The sequence below is a fragment of the Sinocyclocheilus rhinocerous genome, unplaced genomic scaffold, assembly GCF_001515625.1.
Source record: "Sinocyclocheilus rhinocerous isolate Xijiao unplaced genomic scaffold, SAMN03320098_v1.1 scaffold8, whole genome shotgun sequence".
NCBI lineage: Eukaryota > Metazoa > Chordata > Actinopteri > Cypriniformes > Cyprinidae > Sinocyclocheilus > Sinocyclocheilus rhinocerous.
In genome coordinates, this window is record NW_015666800.1 from 2127983 (window position 1) to 2150354 (window position 22372).

Genomic DNA, 22372 nt, shown 5'->3' on the forward strand with positions numbered 1-22372 from the left:
CTCTGCCATATGTTCCTTCTCTCAGCCCCAACACTCATCCCACACACTGGGAATTCACAACACAGTAACACCCTAAAACAATGAAGAAGACCAGCAACATGTCATATAAACATCAGCCAGTACCACCAATAAAACTTTTATAACCAGAAAGTGAAATTCACATGCTCTCATAATATTGCTACCCAGAATCTAGGATCTCATGGCAAAACACCAATCTTTTTGACATTTGGAGCTAGTCAGGAGCCTTGCCATCACCAAAAAACATTAGCATTTTGTGCTGAGGGGGAGAAAACTGCAGTTAAATAAACAAATGCTAATGCAGACAGGCTCTGCAGATAGTCGAGGAGATAAAAGAGCAAGACGTGATAGCAGCGAGGACGTTCAACAGCCCCATCCTCCCAGACAGAGCTTCCTTACAGGGAGATGACAAGGTCTTTCATCTTTCCCGGACTCCCCCGCGGGATAACATCACCCAACTATTGTGTCTCCGTTTATAACCTTCTCTCTTACAGACAAACCCATCTCTCTCTCTCTCTCTGTCTGTCTGTCTGACTTACACATCTTTCTGACACTCTTTACACTACACTTCAAATGATGAAGAATTAGCTACAAAATATCACAGCTGAGACCCATTTGTCCCCTCAATTTCACGTTAAAGCTGGTTCACACTGGCCCACCAAACACCAATAGGGTTACTGACCTAACAAAAGTCAACCACTGGACATCAAAAAGTGACAGTAAAAATTTTCAGAATGTTGTAAAAGATTTCTATTTAAAAGAAACGCTGTTCTTTTGAACTTTCTATTCATCAAAGATCCTGAAAACAATGTATCACAGAGTTCACAGAAATATTAAGCAGCACAACTGTTTTCAACATTGATAATAATAATAATAATGTTTCTTGAGCACCAAATCAGCATATTAGAATGATTTCTGAAGGAACATTTGACACTAAAGACTAGAGAAAATTCGCTTTGCCAACACAGGAATAAATTACAATTTAAAATATATTAAAACAGAAAGCCGTTATTTAAAATTGTAATAAGATCTCACAATATTACTGTTATTATTACAATATTACTATTACTGTACACAATATTACTATAGTTTTGATCAAATTAATGCGAGCATAAGAGACTTCTTTCAAATACTAATTAAAAAAATCTTACTGATGCCAAACTTTTGAATGGTATATACAATTTTATTTACTATTTTATCAAATTTTAACTATAACTAATTATGGTATTTTTGCAGAAAATATTCTTACGTTTTAAATTTTTCATAAAGGTCTAAAATTTCATTTTTCTAACAATTTCTATTTGTTTTTCTAACAAATGTTTCTTTCAGAAAATTGCAGTTCAACTAGGTGAGGAGATACACAAAAAAATACAGTAATGCAAACCACATTAGTGACAAGTGGACAAACTCTCTGTATCTCTAAAAATGGGTACCCGAAGATCTGAAACAGAAAGAAAGTGCTACGTTCTCCTTCTCTAAAGAGGATGGTAGAAGTGGGTGGGCGGCTTTAAAGACTTTTAGCCTTGGGAGTTGTATGTGTAAGTGGGGGCTGGGGTCATTCCATGCTCCACATATACAATAAAACCGAGCAGACGACCGGTAGAAGAGCTGGAAACAGCGAGAGGAAAACATTATTGTTGAGCAGGGAGTGAGTGACACAGCAGGTCTCTGCTTCGCCTCTGCCTCTCTCTACCGGCATGAACACACACACACACACACACACACTTCTACGTGAAGCCCACCACATAGCAACAGGCCAAAGGTCAGGGCTGGCAAACAATGTTTGGGCAGTGCTTTGATGTGCTCAGGCATGGTCCAACCAGAGGCTCAATGGACACTAAGAGGCTGACAGGGGCAGTCAAACAGCACCGCTCCATTCTTCTCATCACCTTTAACCTTTGACCCCTGCGAGAGATCACATTTCAAGGATGGCCAGTTGCATTCAGACAGGTCTTTTTGTCTAATCTTAAGGCTACTGCGGGAATAATTTGTTCATTTTTAGCAGAAAGAAGCATATATTAGTGAATAAAAATGAAGATACTAAGTAATATCTCAAAGCATGATCACATAGTGATGGACTAGGTGTCACATTCACAGGGTCACAGACCACCTGTCCTAAATAAGCTATAATTACAGCTACACTTCCACCAGTTCTACAGTGTCTAATGTGATATGTGCAGAAAATATCCCTCTGGCCCTGAATGTTGTGAACATTGCTTCACACAGTCCAAACACCAGCTGTTCTCGCCAAAAACTAAGCTGTCCGGTGTCTTAATAACAGATATATGTCATCTCTTGACAGCTGAAGTTTCAAGATGCCTTTTGTTCAGATCAACACCTGAGGCTCTTGTTACCAATTTCTATAATTACTAACTCAGTCTGACAGATAGTTTAGACTTTTGGAGTCTGAAAAGGCTTTTGTTTTCTTGTGACAGGGCTTGTGAGGAATAAAGGCTTCTCCGTCCAAATGGCTGAGGTTGTTTTCTTCCCAATGGTTCTAGAGTGGCTTTTGAAACACACTCTCATGGTAATTCATAACTTTTTTATGTTTTGGCGAAATGGTGGCCAATTGGAATGTATGTGTAGGATCTCATTAGTATGTTTTTGTATGATTACACCCCACTGACAGATTAGGGGTGGACATTCATGCTTTCATACAAAATTCATACAAAATCATCATCTTGTAAAGTTGTTATGCTTTTTCATGTTATCAGGTTGGTTTTTGTGAAAAACTAGAAACAGGCTCAACATGACACTGAATCGATTTCCCAATCAAGTATAAGAAAGCTTTGTAAATCATAGAATTATCTGTAAAATAATAATGACAATACCAGAGTTGGGGGTAACGCGTTACAAGTAACATGAGTTACGTAATCAGATTACTTTTTTTCAAGTAACTAGTAAAGTAACACATTACTTTTTAAATTACAAGAATTTGTACAAGAGTTACTTTTTCAAATAGGCCTAAGTAATGCCAGTTACTTTGTTTTCCCATGTATTGACTGAGAGCTCTCCTGTACTCATATTGAGAGAAATCGGGAGTAAGTGCGGAGGTGTCGTGTGCGCTGTGTAAACATGATGTTACTGTAGTTCTAGACTTAATGTGAACATGCATTTACTCATCACACTTGCACAAAAACCGATTCAGTACTCCTCACAGTGAAATGCCAACTCAGAATATGATGCAAACCTGCAATAATTAAATATGTTAAATAACACAAATATCCTTTATGCATTTAATCTCATTTAGTGTCTTTGCTGCTGACCTTCAATGATCCAATTCAACCATAATAAGCAAAAATGACTTTAGATAAACAAAACATTTGTGTTTCCTTTTTTTATTGCTGAAAAGAGAAAAATGAGCCCAGCCCAGATGAGAAAAAGAAATGCAAAAGTAGCGCAACACATTACTTTCCATAAAAAGTAACTAAGTAACGCAATTTGTTACTTTTTTAGGGAGTAACCTATACAGTCTATGGGAGTAACGCAATATTGTAATGCATTAGGCTACTTTTAAAAGTAACTTTCTACTAAAAATACAATACACTAAAAATAGTATATTAAATGAAGCAAAACTACCAAACAAACAGGCTAGCTAATGTAGACATGCTATATAATCTACTTGAATAAATAAGCAAAAAGCTCAATACAACTGCATAATTATTGAAAGATCATTTAAATGCAATAGGTAAGACTGATCAGACAAATGTGAGGGAGTGACATAGTACTTTTTTCCTAATGTAAGAACACTTGATTTGCGGCTTCAGCTCTCAAACTTTACTGCATATAAGTGTTGATTTTCCCTCATAAATATTGTTAGTAGTCTAAGACTGAAGCCCTTTGGCCGCTTGGATTTTAGTTAATTTATTTGCGAATGCACACAATGACATGAGGCAAAATTCTCAGTATTGCTGTAAAAAATTGTTCTAGTGTCTAAATGTTTTTTGAAGTGCACAATACTTTTTTTTAATATATGTTGAATATTGAATTGTAAAGCAAATGGTAATGCTTTTACAGCCATATTTTTAGGAAACTCATTGCAGCGAGCAGCCATGTTTGTCCTTGAGAGAAGAGAAGAGATAAAATGTTTGTTTTGTCTACAGTTTGAAATGGAGGGAAGCCCAACAAAACATTCATACTCTTTCACAATATGAACGGAGCATACTTCTTCTAAATGGGATAAGTATAGGAAGAAATACCCAATTCCTTCAGCAGTTATTTTTAATTGTATTAGACACTGAAAATAATGCAATACAAAATATTGTATGTAGATTATCATTAATGTTTTCATTATATAATTTTTTTTTTTTTAAGTTAGAAGGAGCCCTGCTGTCAGACATAAACTCACATTATGGACAGTGTGAAACTCTACTGGGAATGAAACTAGTGTGCAACAGGTCAGCACTGTCAGCATGCAATATATTGTCCTGATGAACAGAATAAAACATATAATAAAATACTCTACTGCAGATCAATGACAGTATGGATATTAACTGTTCAAAACATTTACGCTGCCTAATAATTACACCATAGGTGGTAAAATAATGTAGTTGTTTTCTCTTTGCATTTCATAGGTAATAATTTAAATGAATGAGATGTTGACTTTATTTCATTTCTTAATCAAAAAGTTGCATTAGTTATAAGTTTGAAAGTTGTGTTACAGGGATTACTTTTACAGTCATACTCAAAAAAGTGTATTTAGCGATTATTTTCATAGGGTGCTGGAATCAGTAGGATGGCAACAACAGTCTTTCCTATATGTTTCTATTTAACATACTACAGATCAGGTCATGCAATAAGCGAAACACTAAATGCAAGCACGAACTTACCTTTAATTCGCTAGGAAAGCACTCAGATATTCAAGGGGGAGCTGACTGGAATCGGGCTGTTCATGTACATTTCTCCGAGATGCGCGATTCAGCCGCCTACGCTGAGCACGATCAGTCAATCAGCCCTGCTGTGGAGATGCCGCGAGCCGTGTGTGATGATTTGTTACAGCGAATAGGACACCCCTCTCTCCTCGTGTGATGGTATCGCCCCATTAGCCTCTTCTGAGTTGATGTCACCCTTTATCTCACTGCAGAGATGGTATCGCCCAACTTCACCGCTTGAGCGGCGCTTTGGAAAGGCCTCGAGAGTTTATGGAAACGGTCAGGTGTGTTTGAAACGCCAGGTAAGTTGCTGCTTTTTATCATAATTAAAAAATACGCAGTTCACAAATGCGTTTTATCAGTATGGTTTCTGTAGTAAAACCATGGCCCAAATAAAAACAAAATCAGTGACAATCATACTGTGAGTTGTGTTGTGCTGTTTTGGACTTTTTTAGTAAACTTGCTTAACATTTACTTTAAAAAAATTTTTTTTTTTTTACTTTACATAGTGGTCCCAGAGTTTTTCGTAAACCACGTAAACAGTGTATGAATATGTAATTTATAGAAATATTGATGTGACAATGGATTGTAATACGAGCACGTATACAAACAGTGCACCCATCAACTCTTTATGGCCATCTGGTGGACAAAGACAGTTACAACACAATTTGTGTATAGTTTTTTTCTCCTTTTCTTTTCTTTTCTTTTCTTTTCTTTTCTTTTCTTTTCTTTTCTTTTCTTTTCTTTTCTTTTCTTTTCTTTTCTTTTCTTTTCTTTTCTTTTCCAAACACAGGTCCCTTTCAATAACTGATACTATATTATCACTTTACAATATAGTTGTTTATTCAAATTAATTAAGGCATGAAGTAACATGACGCAAGTATAGTTTTTACAGCATTTAGTTTTTATGCAGCATAAATTGATGTTAATAATAAGTATAAAGAAATATTCAGTTACAACACAATTTGTGTTTGGGGGATTGGCCAATGTTTTCTTTTTTTTTTTTTTTTTTTCACTACTTAGCTCCCATTGTATAACTGAGACTAAAGAGTTAAAAAAAATAATTGACAGATATACATGAAAGAATAATCATGTGTTGTCGTAATTTTATTAATCTAGTTGATATTGCTTGTTGTGATATTGCTTGTTTAATAATCACATGCTAATATATACATGCAATGAAATGCACATCAGTATGTGAAACAACAACAACAACAAAACCTATAAAAAAAAATGAATTATAGGCTACTAAAATGTAATTTTAAGTTCATTGTTGTATAGAATGGCACCGCTTTATTTAAAAGAAATTGAGATATGCTGCTTGTCTGCAGATTATTAGATTCTGACCAATTAAGCAGGAAGTCAAGTAATCTTCAGGCACATCACATCCCTGTGGAAATACTGTAGTAAAACCATGGGCTGCATTTCTGCCCTAAACACTGACATGTGAAACATGCAAACCTAGGCCTAAACTAGTTGTTTTTGAAATCTACAAAGAATTGCTCTAACGTAACCGTTCACAGAATATGGAGGCCTATATGAAGTTAATGACTTCTCTCATACGTTCCCTCTTGTCCACTGCAGTGCGGTGACAGAATTATTAAATTGACATGAGCATATCATATAACTGACAGCCATCGTGTGTCGCCGCCACCAAATGTTCATTTCTCATTTTTTCCCCAGAAGTCCCCGTCTTTGGCAATCTGTCATCCTGACGGCTTCTTATTCCCCCACTAAGTGCCCACAGGCGAATGTGATGCTCATTGGTGACAAGAGCATTTTAGGTTGTCATGCACTAATGCAGAAGTTCCCGGGGACCCAACCGGTGTATTCATCTTCATCTGCTTGACTTTGCTCTTTCCACTGTTGTCATAGCTTTGGTAAATTAAAGATAGCCCCTCCTTCTCTGTGAAGAGCACTGTCAACAATTTACCCAAATGCACCTCATTAGCTGGTCACGCTGCCACTCAACTGCAGATTTAGGCTTTTAATCCAGGTGAGTTATTGTTACTTTGTCATTAACAGGCACTGGAACCTAATGAGAAAACAAGAGCTGGAGCCCGGCCAAAAAAGGAGAGCTTGTTGGTGATTCATTGGACCAGACCACACCAGGCTCCCCCACCCCAATGGGAGATAATAAGGCCATTTATATGAGTGTCAGTGGACAGGAAGCATGACCATATCTGGACTCTGAAGGACAGACAATCAAGTCTTCAGAAGGAAATGTTGGAAGGTGAAAGCTGATTTTTTTTTTCATATAATACTTTGGACCTTTTATGTTTTGCATATGTATTTGGTGGTCTCGAGAGCAACATCAACATGGTAAAGCAAGCATTTACAGGACAGACTCAGGACAGACCCCAAAATGGCTAAATGTTGCCATCTCTCTAAACGCGCAAGACTTTATAATAAGGTTCAAGTAAATAAAGTCCTAAATGTAAATGAATAAATATGGTTAATTTATATTTGTTTATAATACATTAATTTTAATTTATACGAATATAAATGTTAAAAATATACCAGTACATGTCAAATTAGTTAATGCATTAGGTATCAGGAACTGAAAATGAAAAACAATTTTTATAGCATTTATAAATGTAGGCTAATGTAAATTAATATTGTTACTTTTTTTGTTCATAATTGATTAATTTTATACTACTTGAAATGTTATAAATGTATTTGTATATGTAAAATAACATTAACCAAGATTAATAAATGCTAGTTATCAAGTAATGCATTAATTATGATTGTAAGCTAATGTTAAATATATGCTAGGATGTTTAAAAAATAGCATCCGTTAAAGCATTAGGTATAATGAACTAACAGTAAACAACCATTTTAACAGTGCTTATGAATCTAGGTTCATGTAAATGAATAAATGCATTTGACTCATATTTGTTCGTAATGCATTTTTAATTCATACAACTCGAAATGTTTAATGTGTATTGGCAAATGTAAAATTAACATTAACCGAGATTAATAAATTCTGGTTATCATTAATGATATCTCTAAATTAGATAAGGATTGTTTATTAAAGCACAAACACTCATATATTTCTAATTCTTTTTCTATAAACCATGCAGACTTTTATAGTGCTGAATGCTGTCTGATGGGATGCTATCCCTTTAAATGCCTGCTGATGGGACCGGTATTTCTAATTTACGCACAGTGATTACCAAAGTCATTTTAATGAATATCATTGCGATTTTGCAAGCTGTAAAGCATATCATTACCATTAGGCTTTTACACACTAGCCTAACTAGGGATGCGTTCAGCAAAGCCTTAACAAAGTCATTAAATCCATTTAAAAAGAGCCTTATTTGAGAAGCAATAAAATTGTAAATTATTTTATTACCGAAAGAGTGTTTAACAAGTAGCTGATTAAATGCCAAAGGCAGGTTATCTAAGTTTAACCTTCAGAAGAGAAAATGATCAGAGTCTGCCCCTGGAATTGTTGGATAGAAATATCATCCCCCATTATCCCGCCACACCTGAAGTTGCAAATGGCCTTTTGTGGGAGGCAGGGAGGAAAATTATGTGATTCAATTAATGACCGTCTTTATGTGAGAGGGGAAGTGTGGCACATTGTATAGGATAGTATGGAGGGTTGGGGGCTGGAGCAGAGTGTACTGGGTGCTAGCGGAATCATCTTTAAGATGGATTACATTTGTGTAATATAAGAATATATGATGAGATGATGATCTCATGGGCCTGCACTTACTATGTGGCATCAAGAGCGTCACAAAACTCATTTCCATTTTTTTCTGAAAATTAATTGAGTGAGTAAAACTATAAAGAGGAAACATAAAATGCATGTCATTATTATTTATAAATTATGATAGTAAATAATTAAATTATGATAATACTATAAAATATTGTATACAAATATTGCTTTATTTTAACCCATAATTCTACCTGGTTTATATGCATGATAAATACAAAAATTATTTTTACAACAAAGTTGCTCATAATGCCCCTCACGGTTAATTAAAAAGTGTCCTGTGCTTATCTGCATACAAAATACATTTAAACCATGAAAAATGGGATATAAAAACACAATCATCTATGAAATATGGCTCATACCTTGCTGACCATTCATAATTATTCTTTTAATTATCTGACATTTTGAGTGCTGTGGCTTCTCAGGGTTGCAGATATTAGGCTGTAAATATTAATGGACGGAGGCAATTCACTCACAAGAGCGTTGCAGAAGTAATGAACAATGTGACAGCTGACTCTTAATTAAGCAGGAAACACCAAGACCAGATCAGGTCTGGACCACCAGAGAGACAGTTCAATAACACCGTCTGATCATGCACTTAGTTTGTACTTGCTCATTCATTTATTTAAAATATGGTCATAAATTTAAATGAATAACATTGATGAATTGATCCAACAAATGAGCAAAAGTATTTTACAGAACCTAATGATCGGGTACATTGTGATTATAAATGATGTATTTTCATGACTTTTGCGATTCCTTGTTAAAGCAACACAATAAGTCAGTGCACATTTACAATCCTACAATTGTTAATTGCTGTGTATAAAGAATCTTATATCTAAATATCAAAATATTAATATTGTTATAAATTCACTTGATTTTAACACTGAGATATTGTGTCTGTAAGCAGTGTGTGTGTCAGGTGCACTCAGTGGCTCCTGTGAGGCCACGGGTAGATGATGAAGTATCAAATGTTAGCCGGCCTCTGTGATGAAAGTCTGAAGCAATAAGCTCTAGTAGCTAAAAGGATCTGGTTCAATAGCGATTTACCTCTAAACTGCTTAAGGGTATCTCACAGGTGCCAAGAAGCTTTTTATTTGATACAGTACAGTAGTATTAATTCAGGTTTCTTGTTTTCATTTTTATCTCAATTTATGTCGTATGCCGTGAGTCTCCCTGGGAAAATATTGCCTCAAAGCGCTGTCATATGAAACGAATAACAATCGGTTGTTTGACCTGGCTCTAACAAGGTTAATTATATTTTGCCGTCTCTCTTTTCAATTTTTCTGCCCGATGAATGAGTGATATGTGAGCTCTTGAATATTTCAAGGTGAGCAGAAACAGAATAATAGCTAGCAGTGTTTTGAAATACTTCATGTCACTGTGATCCGAATGTAATTAGGTCTAGGTTTTTTCCTCAAGCTTTTGGCCTGGACTGTCAGGCATGTATTTGATAATACGGTCCACCTATTTTAAGGTTAAACTAAGTTCACTTTTGCCTGCAGAGACACGATTCATTGAAATAAGTGGTCACTGCCATAACAAAATGGAATAATACAGTATGCAAAGTAATAGTGGGCCTCAGAAAACCTCCAAAGGGGATGCATGACTTAAAATTATTCAAATGAATATATTATTTTTAATACAATTAATATTGTTATTAATAAATTAAAATAATCCTACATAATAGTTTTATTTGTTTCCCAGTTTCGGTTTATAAAAAAAGATTAAAAACATAAATACTGGAAGAAATAAAATTGTGTTAGACAACGTGGGCCCAAAACCACTGCTATGTAATAATAAACATGATGATGTTTAACAGATTTAAATGTGCATTAACTATTGATCTGCATTATATATTTTCTAATAATGCCTTTATTATTGTCTCATTAATGCAAGTTACCAGTTATTTGTAACTCATGTTTAAAAAAAAGAGCAAACATAAACGTAAATTGGTGCACTGTATATTACAAGTACACAGCAGCATTCACCCTTATTGTCAATGGGTAATTAAAGTCCAACACGCCATTGGTGTGATGGCTTTAATTGCCCCTTTAAACACAATACATTGTAATTAAGCGCAGGGCGCGAGGGGTGGAGGGTGAAGGTGACAAACGAATGGCAAATGATCTGAGGATACGCGGATTTGATCCACAAGTTTAATAAGATGTCACGCTCGTTCTCCGCCTCGCTAGCGTCTGCTAATTTCGGCGCGCACGAGCATTCTCTGGAGGTGTATCAGCGCGCACGGCCCAGAGCTCCCACACACCTCTTTTTCTTTTCTATTCGGAGAGCAAACAGCTTGCATTGCCCTGCAGGTATCGCAGGCATACGCTTTCACCTTCACTCTTTCTCTCCGGTCACTCCCCAGAAGAGCGCGCGGCAAAGTTTTGCTCCCCTTCTGCCCCTTTTTCCGCGCGTATGCCGCGCGCCGGAAACGGTGCGTGGCCCCGCTCAGCCTTATTAAAGGTGGAAGGCGATATTTCACCCTCAAGAAATATAACAAGATAGACAAGTGAGCAAAGCTAATCCTGGGGATGAAATTAGCAGGCAGAGTCCGGGGCCTGCTGGAGATGATGAACGAGGTTGAACTACCTTACACAGGCGCGCGTCCGCTGGGATAATTACGCCAAAGCTCCCGGGCTTGAATCTGTCGGCGGGACTGTTTGATGGCTCAATTTCAATGGGGGCTTGCCTGTGAAATACATAGTAAAAGCTATTAAAATTGAAATTGTTCTAGGGTGGTGTTGGGAGAGCGGGCTATTGACCCTATCAGGCAGTGTTTAATAAGGTGTGCCTTGCGTGGGGATTCTCAGGGCGCTTGGCGTGTCTTTGACAGTTTCACTCCGGCTCTCTGTTCCTCACGTTCAACTTTTCAAGTGAGACAAAATTCATAAAGATTAGTATGACGACTGAATGTTATCGATAACTAGACCACTCAACTGACTTAAATGGTATAAAAATTCTGTGAATCTTAGTAAATCTGACGATATTATATTATAACGTTGTTTCAATTACATTTTGCTTTATTGAAGATTTATATTATGCAGTTCTTTTTACACAATATTGTGCATTTTTAAATGGATATATGAATCCTTAATGTAAATAATTATTCAATAAATTGTTTTAACAATGATAACAACACATGTTTACATATTGTAAATATATTTTAATTATTTTTATATCTAAATATTATTTATTATATAAATATTAACTGTTATATACAGCTGTTATAGTTTTCTATATAAAATTATATATGATGGATGCATATATCATACAAATGATTTATACATCCACTGATTAAAATAGCTGAAAATAGGTTTTGACAGAATAAATGATTGACTGTAAGAACATTTATCATGTAGTATTAAAATGTGCTTAATTTGGTTATATCTCAATTAACATTATTTATTCAATTCAAAGACCAATTCAACTTGGCTAGGTTACACCAAAAAGGTATATTTTAAGGATCATAAATAGATCTTTAAGATAAAAATAGCACAGTTTCACTATTGCCGGTGTGTTATGGTTTAAGACCAGGCTGTTTGTGTTATTTTACATGCTTTTACCCAGTCAAGTGTCTTTAAATGACCAACCATGTTAAATGTACACGGTGCATGGGACCACGTCATGATACTTTATCGCTTTACTGATATACCAGATTCAGAATAACATTACACACATGATCTCTTCTACAAAGGCACACCAAAGGCATTCTTTATGCAGGTAAACATCAGAGGACACATTGCAAACATCAAGGAGATGTTTGTGCATACGCTGCAGTTAGGAGGGAGATTTTACTGGAAATAAATGTGAGAATCCTCAGTGCTTTACTCTGGGTGGAGGTGGTTGGGTGCACATGAGGATAAAGCAGTAGAGTCGCATCAGGCTTTGACCAATACGCTGACCCGTCTCCAGGGGAACAATGACTTTGAACATTTCTGCACCCTGCCCTGGCACCTTCATTGTACGAGTGATGGCGCCAGCAAACCTATTCATCACTTTCCACTAAGTTACCTCCTCTTTGTTTTAGTTCACAAATGTAGGTGGAGAGAAACGAATGCTGAGAAACACACATGCATTTACTGCGCATATACATACACAAAAACAAACAGCTCAGATGTGTCTATAGGGGTATTTTAAATCTTCATTAGAGTTAGACTATCAGTTAACAGTTACAAAGTTTTGAACCACTGAATGACAATTGACATGATTTGTTTTTTTTATGTGCTTATGCATTTAATATGCATGGCACATAAGTCACCTAGATATAAAACACAATATAAGTAAACACGTATTCTTGAATGAAAATGAAGAACTCTTTGGAAAATCTGTTGTTTAATATGACCAGCAGGTGGCCCCCTCTACCATGAAATGGTAAATTTTTTTCACAAGCGCCTTTGCAAAAAAAAAAAAACCTCCATGCAATTCAGAACAAGCAAAAACTGTTGTTTAATAAAAGGATGGTCCCACTAATAATTTATGGAGTCTTGCAAAACTCCTGTCTTTTGTCCTTGGAAAATTAATTAAAGTGAAAATATGCAAGCTTTCACAATGACACACTGCATGTGCCTAAATTTGGTCCTTCTACTCTTCAAAACATTTTCAAAACCTAGTTGTTTTTTCTGCAGTATAAAACTACTGCCTCTATAACTGTGTGTGTGTGAAAAAACTAATTTAAAATGTTATAGTTTTGGTTGCTAAAGTTCTATAAACGCTGACACAGAGGTATTCTCATGACATGTTTTGTCTGTAGCATTTGTATGCATTTCAAATTCCCTGTTTATCATATCTGTTTATTTGAGTTATGACAGGGCAGTCTTTTTGAATTTTACTATTATGTTAAAAAATGTCTTCACATCAAAAATGTAGCATTGTTTTCAGAATGTTTGTGGTTGAAGTCGAGCATTTTTTTTGACAAGTCTGCATGTTTATGCAAATGAAAAGCTTGTAAATGGTTTCCATCGTAGTTTCGTGGATTTCCAAAATTTTAGCTGCCTGGTAACTGTCTACCTTCAGAAGAAAGGGAAAAAGATATTCTTGGAGAACTTTTTGCTCATTTAGTGAGGCAGTAATGACATTTGATTGAAGATTAGAATTGTTGCTGGTGCTTAATTGAGTTACTAGAATGCTTAGAAACAAGGAGAACATTGTGGACATTATTATTATGAAATTATTATCATGTTAAAAAGCACCTGTAGTGCACAGGTAAAAAAAGAACGTAAAGACACATTTTAGAATGTTAAATGTGGGTGATGATATATAGAATATTTTAAATGTTGTAAAAGTAATAACAAAATAAATAACATAATTAAAAAAAAAATGAATTGAGTTAAAATCCAGCTTAAAAACTTTCCCATGGACATGGATTCCAGCAGTGCTGAAAGTGGGTTTGCGGCTCCTGCCACACTTAGCAGTTACGCAAATCCAATTTAATTCCCTCGCATATGCTCTCACTGGTATCTTTTGTCCTTTAATCAAATTCTGTTTACGGTTGAGGCAATTATTTCCAATTTACCCACTTAAAGGAGAATGAAAGTGGTCCACCAGGAGACTCGTGGAGGGGAGGTGTGCAGTGCGTGAAAGTACACAGCTTGCAAACAGGTAACCTCTAAAAGAGCATTTTTGCTTCATCTATGCTCATTTCCCTCTGCTATGATTTAATTTCCCTGCCTTTAAACATGACGAATTACTGCTCTTGTCTTCACTTAATGCTTTTAACAGATCCCAATAAACTGCATTAATCGGCCGTGCGGCTGGCCCGAACCTGCAAGCTAGAGCTGCTCATTTGCCCTATTAGTGAAGAGACTTGAGCCCATAACCAGGTGGATAATCTCCCGGCTTTACTGCTTTAATTATGCCATAATCAGTGCAGCGGTCGGCCCCGTTTAAAAGCAGCCAGAAGTGATACCTCACTGATACCTCGTCTCTCGCCACTAGCCCATATTCTCTATGTCACAGCCAAGCTCCTCTTTGACGAAGCATGATGAAGGGCGCACTAACTTTGTAGGACAAGACGAAGCTTAAACATATGGCCAGAATCCCCCAGGTGCCATCTTCAAGAGGGCTGGTCTGTGATCCTTCCACAGCTCAATGCTGTTCCGTGACTCAAACTCTTTCCTCTTGAACATATACCACTGGATCTCTTATTATGACCAATTTTTTTTGTCGGGTTCATATAATTGCATTTTTTGGTCTAGCATCAAGTTCCAGAACCTTTATATGGTAAAAGACATACGACAGGCTAAAAAGCTGCGCATTCTGTGAGGGTTTTAATGGCTTAATGAGAATGTAGAGTCTCATCAGTGAGCCGTGTGCTCAACATGGCAACATTTCATTTCAATATTTACATGTTTGTTTCCTCAGTTTATCTTGTTAAATGCTTCAGTAAAATGTTTTAGGCCAAGAAATAAATATCTGCTATTTAACTTCATTATTATAAATCAAATGAACACTTTCCAGTGCGTTAATGAAGACAAAGTGAAATATGGATGTTTTTCTCATTGCATTTGAGACCAATTAAGTGGCCCATTTAAAGCTAATTAGCCACTAAACTTCAATTTGTGTCATGCTATTCTCTCTTTTTGAATTTCTCTGCAGTCATATGTTAGTTTCCGCAACAAAGCCAATCAACAGACATCTGTTTCAAAAATATTCACTAATGTTACACTACTCATAAACAGAAAGCACATTCAAAACTACTGAGACAAGCTAATAGTCTTAACACCAAAATTGTGCCGACAGTCTTCACATCAAAGTGCATTTCTAGTCTTTGAGAATTGCATTTACAGGTACCTTGACAATTGTCACTTCCTTTTATCACCTTTCCCATTATAAAAGCTTAAATAGATATCGTTTTGATATTAAGAGCAACGTCAACCCTGACATGCACTTTCAAAGTCATCCAAGTAAGTCAAATAATATTTTAGTTAAACTGACAGTTATAATTTGAGCAGTCAGTAGGCAAAATGGTAAACGGCTCTCACTGGAATCTCTTTAAACAGTCAGAACCTGTTAAGACATATTTGTGACAGCCACAGATATCTGCAACCCGGTTCAATTTCACCACTTGACATTTTCACAATAGGTGCTGGAAATAACACGGAGACATCCAAGATTAAAACAAGCATACTAATGCATGCTTATTCAAGTGATTGATGTAGCTGCGCAGTTGTCAGTGTTGGGGAGTAACTAGTTACATGTAACCGAGTTATGTAATTTAATTACAAAATAAATGTAACTGTAATCTGTTACAGTTACTGAAAAAAGTGTCATTAAATTACAGTGACTAAAATATGAGACACCATTGTTTAAGGAGTTTAGGACACATGCTTATTCGATAACTTTATTCGATAGTTTTATTTTTTAAGATTAACTTTTTTTTCCAAGGCATTGTTAGATGCCAGTGTTTCCTGACATATTTGCTTTGCAAAGATTTGATTTAAAAACAGTATCATAGCTATTAAACTATATCTTGTTATGATTTATGTATGAAATCTGTATTTAACCTCAGAACGATCTCAAAGTAAAAAGAGGTGCTAAAGTCTGACTTTGTGGTGGCTGTGCTTTAAAATTAAATCTTTATAATCTTAATTCAAGTTGAATTTTGAGGATTTTGAAAGTCTGACAGTAATCAGTGTTGAGTATACTGTAAGGTTAACCCGGCCTGGTTTAAATGTTTGAAAATGATTAACAGTTGAAAACATTAATTAGACATTTATAAATGTAATAAAAAATAATGTAATCCGTTACATTACTTTAATAAAGTAATTGAAATAGTTACACTACTTATAAAATTTTAAATGGGGTAACTTGTAATCTGTAACCTATTACATTTCCAAGGTAACCTTCCTAACACTGGCAGTTGTAGCGTGTGCCTTTAGACATGCAAAACACTCCTACGGTTTTACAGTCAAGCCTTTTTTTCCTCTCTTGGCAGTCAGTGGTAAAGAGTCATATGGTAATTCTTCTGGATGAGTTTTTGATGACATGCCAGCAGTTTTCTTTTCCGCTGAGTAATTTTCCCAGCTTTCCCTCAATAAAGTGTAATCCTCCTTTCGTCTGGCTTGCTGCGAGCTTAACACTGCCAGAGAGAAAGCAAGAGGGATGTGCACAATATTTTGACATTTATTTAGAAATAAGACGTCTAGTTAAGTGAAGCTATTTTGGTGGAGAATCCGGCTGTTAAATTATATTGTCAATGGTTTTTATTACAGTTACCTTCAAAGTATGCAGGAATTGATAAGAGAGTATTTCACTTGAAATACACATATAACAAATTAGTACAATTCAATGGACTCCATTTTATTTAGATTAATGTTTAGTTTATGAAATGTGTGAGCACAAATCTAATTAAATACACATAACCTACATCTAAATAAAATGTTGGAGTCAATTTCCTATTTTCTTAAGAGGCGTGTTTGAAAGTCAAAGGGAAAATAGCAAAATGTGTGAATATACAGTAATTTGCTAGTTTGGACCTATTGGGTACAAAGAAAAAAAATATGGGTAAAATTGGGTAAAAAAAAAATGTAAAAAGTGATCCAAGAGTTTATGATGTATATATTTTTAATGTAACACAATTTGTGTTAAAAATGACCAATTAAACAATTAAAGGATTAATTTGATTATAAATTAGGTAGATATGTAAAGGTTGCTCCTACAATGTTTTTACACAATATGACCTTTTGTAAGTGATAAGTAAGTGGTAAAAGGTAATAAAGTGAAATAGTGTAGATTTACTGTACTACAGTGCCTACAGTACCATGGCAAAATTGGTCACCGTTTTCAGTAGCAAGGTGTGTATAGATCTCATCTCTGAAGCTGATGTAATAAAATATTTAAGATTTACAAATTGGCAAATGTGATGTATATCACATATAAAGTGTTTTATAAGTGGTATATGTTGCTTTCTTATAGTTGGCCATAAAATGTCTCAAAATTCATTTGAATAAAATAATTCTGTAAACCCGACATTCTCCGAAGAAAGACAATATTTTCAAGTGATGTGATCTCTGACATGAATAGACAGACAAAACAATTACGGAAACATCTGCATGAAAGGATGGAGCAGAGGGAAGTGTTTTATCACTCCCATGTGCACCCTCACTCTTTCTCTCAGCCCTTCACCTGCTCTTCTCCTGGAGGGCTACAAATGCAGCGGCTGATATGCATGGAGCTCCAGTTCCCCCTCCTCCATCATCCAGTGGCAGGGGAGGCAGGTTCTCTGTGCCGGCCCGCCGTGATTGATAGGCTAGGGGCCGCTGCGGTTTGGGTGGCTAGTAGGGTGCAGTTATCAGGAGGGTTGACATGTTTGCTAGCCTGACACTGGAGCTCTAGTGGGGTGCATGGCATGACAGTAAAAGGCCCATCGCTGCGGTTCTGTCATGAGGGTCCTCTGAACTACAGACCACAGAGAAACCTGGCTGTCAATTTTGCTGTGAGGTCATTTTTAAATTATTTAGATATTATGGATAATAACAAAATTTTAAAAATTCTCGTCAAAATTCTAGCCTCAGTAAGACAATGATGTTATGGTTGATAAATAAATAAATAATAATAATAAAAAAAGTCAATCTAAATGAATTGTTTTAAATGTCAATGTGAGTTTCATTTACATTATGAAAAAAATACAGTGGTTAATTTACTGTATAAAAAATGGGTATTAGTTTTTGAGATAACTAATTAATTTGTGTTTTTAAACATGAACTTGATAGATGAGGGCTAATGTTATCTAGATGTGAATTTAATTTATGAAAAAAGAATATCCATTTTTGAGATTTACTAAAGATTACATTTAACAGTGTTATTAAATTATTAATTTAAACTGTGTTTCTAAAGATGAACTTGACCAATAGATGGTGACAAATGTAATCTAAATGTAAATATATATAATTTTAATGTTATGTGAGCAAGGCAGTGTAATGCAAAAAACATTACCACAAAATCAGTTTTAGCATTAGCGTGTGTGGATTATGGTGCAGTTTTGAGCAGCATGTCATTTGGACATGAATCTGCCGTAGGGCTTGGTTTCCGTGGTAGCAAGTGGTGATTTTTATTTTTTTGCAGTTTTGGATGTTTGAAATACGATGGTGAAAAATTCAATCAGAGAATTCAGGAAGATAGTGACAGTCTCTGGAGACACCAGGGTCACATGGGAGTGTTTTCTATTCTAGTGCTACTCATGTTACTGTACTGTAATTCACAACAAGAAAAAGCTTATTAAGTCACTGAATAATCAAATATGATTACTTTTGTTTAGAATCTAATTTTTTTAATACTTATATGCTGTAAGAGAAACACTTTAAAGTTTACTTTGAAAATCCAAAGGTCAAATACCCAAACTCTCAATAGACAGAAACAGAGCACTTGTAACTAAAGGAAACATTAGGTAAAGAGAAAGTAAAATGGAAACGTCCTACAAAAGAGGCACAGGGAGGTAGCTGGGAACTTTGCGAGATTTGCTGGACTGCAGAATTTCCAGTGGAGTGTCTCAGCAGACCGGGTTGTGGGGGGCTGCTGTGTCCAGAGGGGATGGGTGTCAGGCAGGTGTGCGTGTCACTGAGTAATGGCACTATCAGCTCGCCATTGTGATCCATCATGCACGGCGGCCACGGCCAGCACAGGAATCACAAGCACAGCAACATATCATTACACAAGGTTATCACTACCCCATTACAAGCCCTGATCAATCTACTCTTCCACTGGGCCCTCCGCTCTCTTGTTCTCTTCCCTTCTCTTATTTTATAAAATGATGCAAGTAGTTTAATACTTGCAAAATATTTCTTATGTCGGAAGGAAAGTTGCAAAGGCTAGGTAAGTTGTTGTCTGGCTTTTACCGAATTTAGTCCTCTTTTCACTGCTTCTGACAGAACAGTGGGTCTCATTCACCAATTTATGTATGGAATATGCAGTTGAATGTTTTCACAAACAAATCATGATTCACTAGTAGACCTCAGTCAAACTGGCAGCTGAAGGTCTGGACTCCCTAGCAGCATTTGTTGGCCAAGGACCGCCAAAGAGGCCACCTGACCGACATGTAAAGCAACCAGTCACAGTTGTGTTTTTTGGCATCATGTTTAGGGGCGTGAAAATGTAAAGTTGATGTCCCTATGATAATAGGCCAGCATGCATCTAATAAATTATTCATTCAAGAACATTGTGCAACTTTACTGCAACAGTGGTGCTGTGAACTTCACATACTTTTGAAAATCTAGAGTTTTGTTGATTCTGATAAGCGCTCATTGTCACAGTTGTAAGCATGATGGCTTTCTTCTTCCATGAGGGTGTTTGGCATCACAATGGCTTTATTTACAGGTGAAAGAACCTGATGCAGATGTCTCCCGGAAATCCTGTAGAATTCAACCAGATAACAACTTCAAAAATTCCTGAAATGTTTGCCATTTTGTGTACCATATGCATCAGACGTTCAGCCAACGGTCCTTGGGCGTGATGTCTGAAGCTGAGACTATAGTCAGGGTTGCGCCATATTTAATTTTTGACAGTGATGAAAATGAGACTGTGAGGGATAGAAGTTCAGTGTGATCTGTTGTTTAACAACATACCGATTATTCAGTTAAAGAAACGTGTTTTCGGGAAAAAAAGGCAAAAAAATTAAAATAGGCACAAATAAAAAGGCAAAAATGCCATAAAATAATTTTGAAAGTGAGTTGTGAAAATGTACAGCCATTGTAAAGACTGTAAATCTATCCCTCACATCCTTGTGTTCAGGTGAGAGCACGTCTTAAGAGAGCATCATATGGTGCTATATAGTGACATAGTGAAAGACTTGTTAAGGATAGGTTGTATAGAAATCTTTTGGGTGTTTTTTTTATGCTCACACGGTCGCTCATTTAGAATACTCCAAATATTAGAACAAGGCTAAGAACAAATTCATGCGTGTATATATGAGTTGTGAATTAGATGCGAGAAGTATTTGTTTGTGATATGTTCTCTTGTGTGTACAAACACGATTATTTGTGAATTAAGCCCAATATTTATCGTATTTGTTCATAGACAATATTATGCATGATTTACTCTAACTATGCATAGTGTACTCAGAGTGATGACTGCTAATAGTTGTTGACTGGTGAGTTAATAATGGCTTTGAATAGCTCTCTTTGTCCTTTGGGCTGAATGAAGCATTAGAAAAAGTTAATACACTAAAAAAAGCCAAATGAAAAGTGAAATTTGAGTTATATCAGTTTCAAAGGAAGGCTCTGGTTTTTTCATGCTAATTAAACAACCATAAACCCAAAAACAATTGTTTATTTTTAATATTTTATATGAGAAGTAAAGCTTTGCTTCATCAGCTTCAGCCTCTCCATATGTAGCTGAGTGCACTTTACAACAAAAGGCAAAAACTCATTATCTAAAGGGGGTATTATAATTAGCCAAACAATAAAAGTTTATTAATGAACATTAAAATGCAAAATAGTAAAAAGAGATCCTATCAATCAAAGATGACTCCCTTTTTTAGTTTTAATTAGATATTGCAGTTAATGGCATGAGGGGGGAGTTTTGAGCAACTTAATTGCAGTGGTTTAATAAACCAACATCTTTTAAAAGTTGCAGAGTCAAAAAAAGTCATTTATAGAATAATGTCATTTTTATTTCTGCTGCTACTAATAAAAAGTCAAAGTACAGATCCCCCATGCTTTGAAACCAGTGAGGCTTGAGGTTCATTTTCTTGTTGCTTGAACAGCTGAATGATATTGTCTTATGCTATATTGTGGACCTCTTCCCATTGCAATTATGAAACAGAGCAGATAGGCCATGAGGCAAAAGCAAGCAGAAATAAGTTATGCTTTTACGTGAAATTAACCTACACTCTCAAAAATCATTTTGGTACCTTAAAGTGTACATATTAGAACCTAATGGGTACAAAAGTGTACCTTTTGAAAAGGTACTTCCCCAGTGACAGCTGTTGTACCTTTATTTCTGAGTGTAGTCAAAATATAAAAATAGTAAAAGTGTGTATAGTTTCTTACATTCTTTCTTGTGTTTCCACTTTTATCATTATTTTATTTGTATTTATTTTTTTTCTACATTTCATTCCACTCTCAAGCTCCACGTGATTTGGGCTTTTAAATATTACAAACAGTACATCAGCTTTGGTGAAATGTTGAATTGGACATAGGGAGCTATTTCAGAAGCAGGGCAAATTCAAATCAGAGCGCTCTACTTTCCATAGCTGGGCGGTAATTAGGACATGATTTGAACTCTCTTTAGCACTTCAAAAGGTGCTCTGACTAATATGCATTTAAGAAAACTTGCTACCTGATTGCTTATCAATCATTCATACTTCTGTACACTCTAAAAACTGCTGGGTTAAAAACAACCCAATTTGGGTTATTTTGGCAACCCAGTGCACTAATGGACTAATTTTTACATTACATTTTTTAACCCAAAAGTTGGGTTAGTCCAAATTTGACCCAAAGTTGGGTTGAAATAACCCAGCATTTGTTAGTGTATGGCATTAACAGCTACAGAGTTTATAAATGAAGCATTGAACATTTGTTGAACATAACTTTTAAGATCAAATTTGACTTTTTTGGTAAATGTTATATATTGTATAAAAATATTATACAAAAACACTATTATACAATAGTTGTACAATTAGTTAATAGTTAAGTTCTTTACAAACTATTCTGGCATGACAGTAAATAAACCACAACATTAACTAGACTTTCAATGGATTAACAAAAAATTATGAGAGAAAATTTTAAATATCTTCATTTGTGTTCTAAAGATAGACGAAAGT

At 35.6% G+C, this 22372-nt stretch overlaps 1 protein-coding gene and 1 long non-coding RNA gene across 4 annotated transcripts in view; one reads left to right on the plus strand and one right to left on the minus strand.

Annotated features, from left to right (window-relative positions):
* The window catches only part of LOC107733124 (protein GREB1-like), a 28695-nt gene extending 23708 nt beyond the window's left edge, over positions 1–4987 (minus strand). Inside the window, exon 1 of the mRNA XM_016544624.1 lies at positions 4848–4987. The gene's annotated coding sequence lies outside the window, so the exon portion shown is untranslated. The remainder of the gene's footprint in view (positions 1–4847) is intronic.
* Positions 4988–5019: 32 nt separating this feature from the next.
* Positions 5020–22372, plus strand: part of LOC107733128 (uncharacterized) — an 82026-nt gene continuing 64673 nt past the window's right edge. For 2 of the 3 annotated variants that reach the window (XR_001638946.1, XR_001638945.1), the window contains exons 1-2: positions 5029–5191; positions 6915–7122. This is a non-coding gene — a long non-coding RNA (uncharacterized LOC107733128). Of the gene's footprint in view, positions 5192–6914; positions 7123–14138; positions 14215–14334; positions 15012–22372 lie in introns of those variants that run through there. The other variant, XR_001638944.1, reaches the window with a different exon arrangement.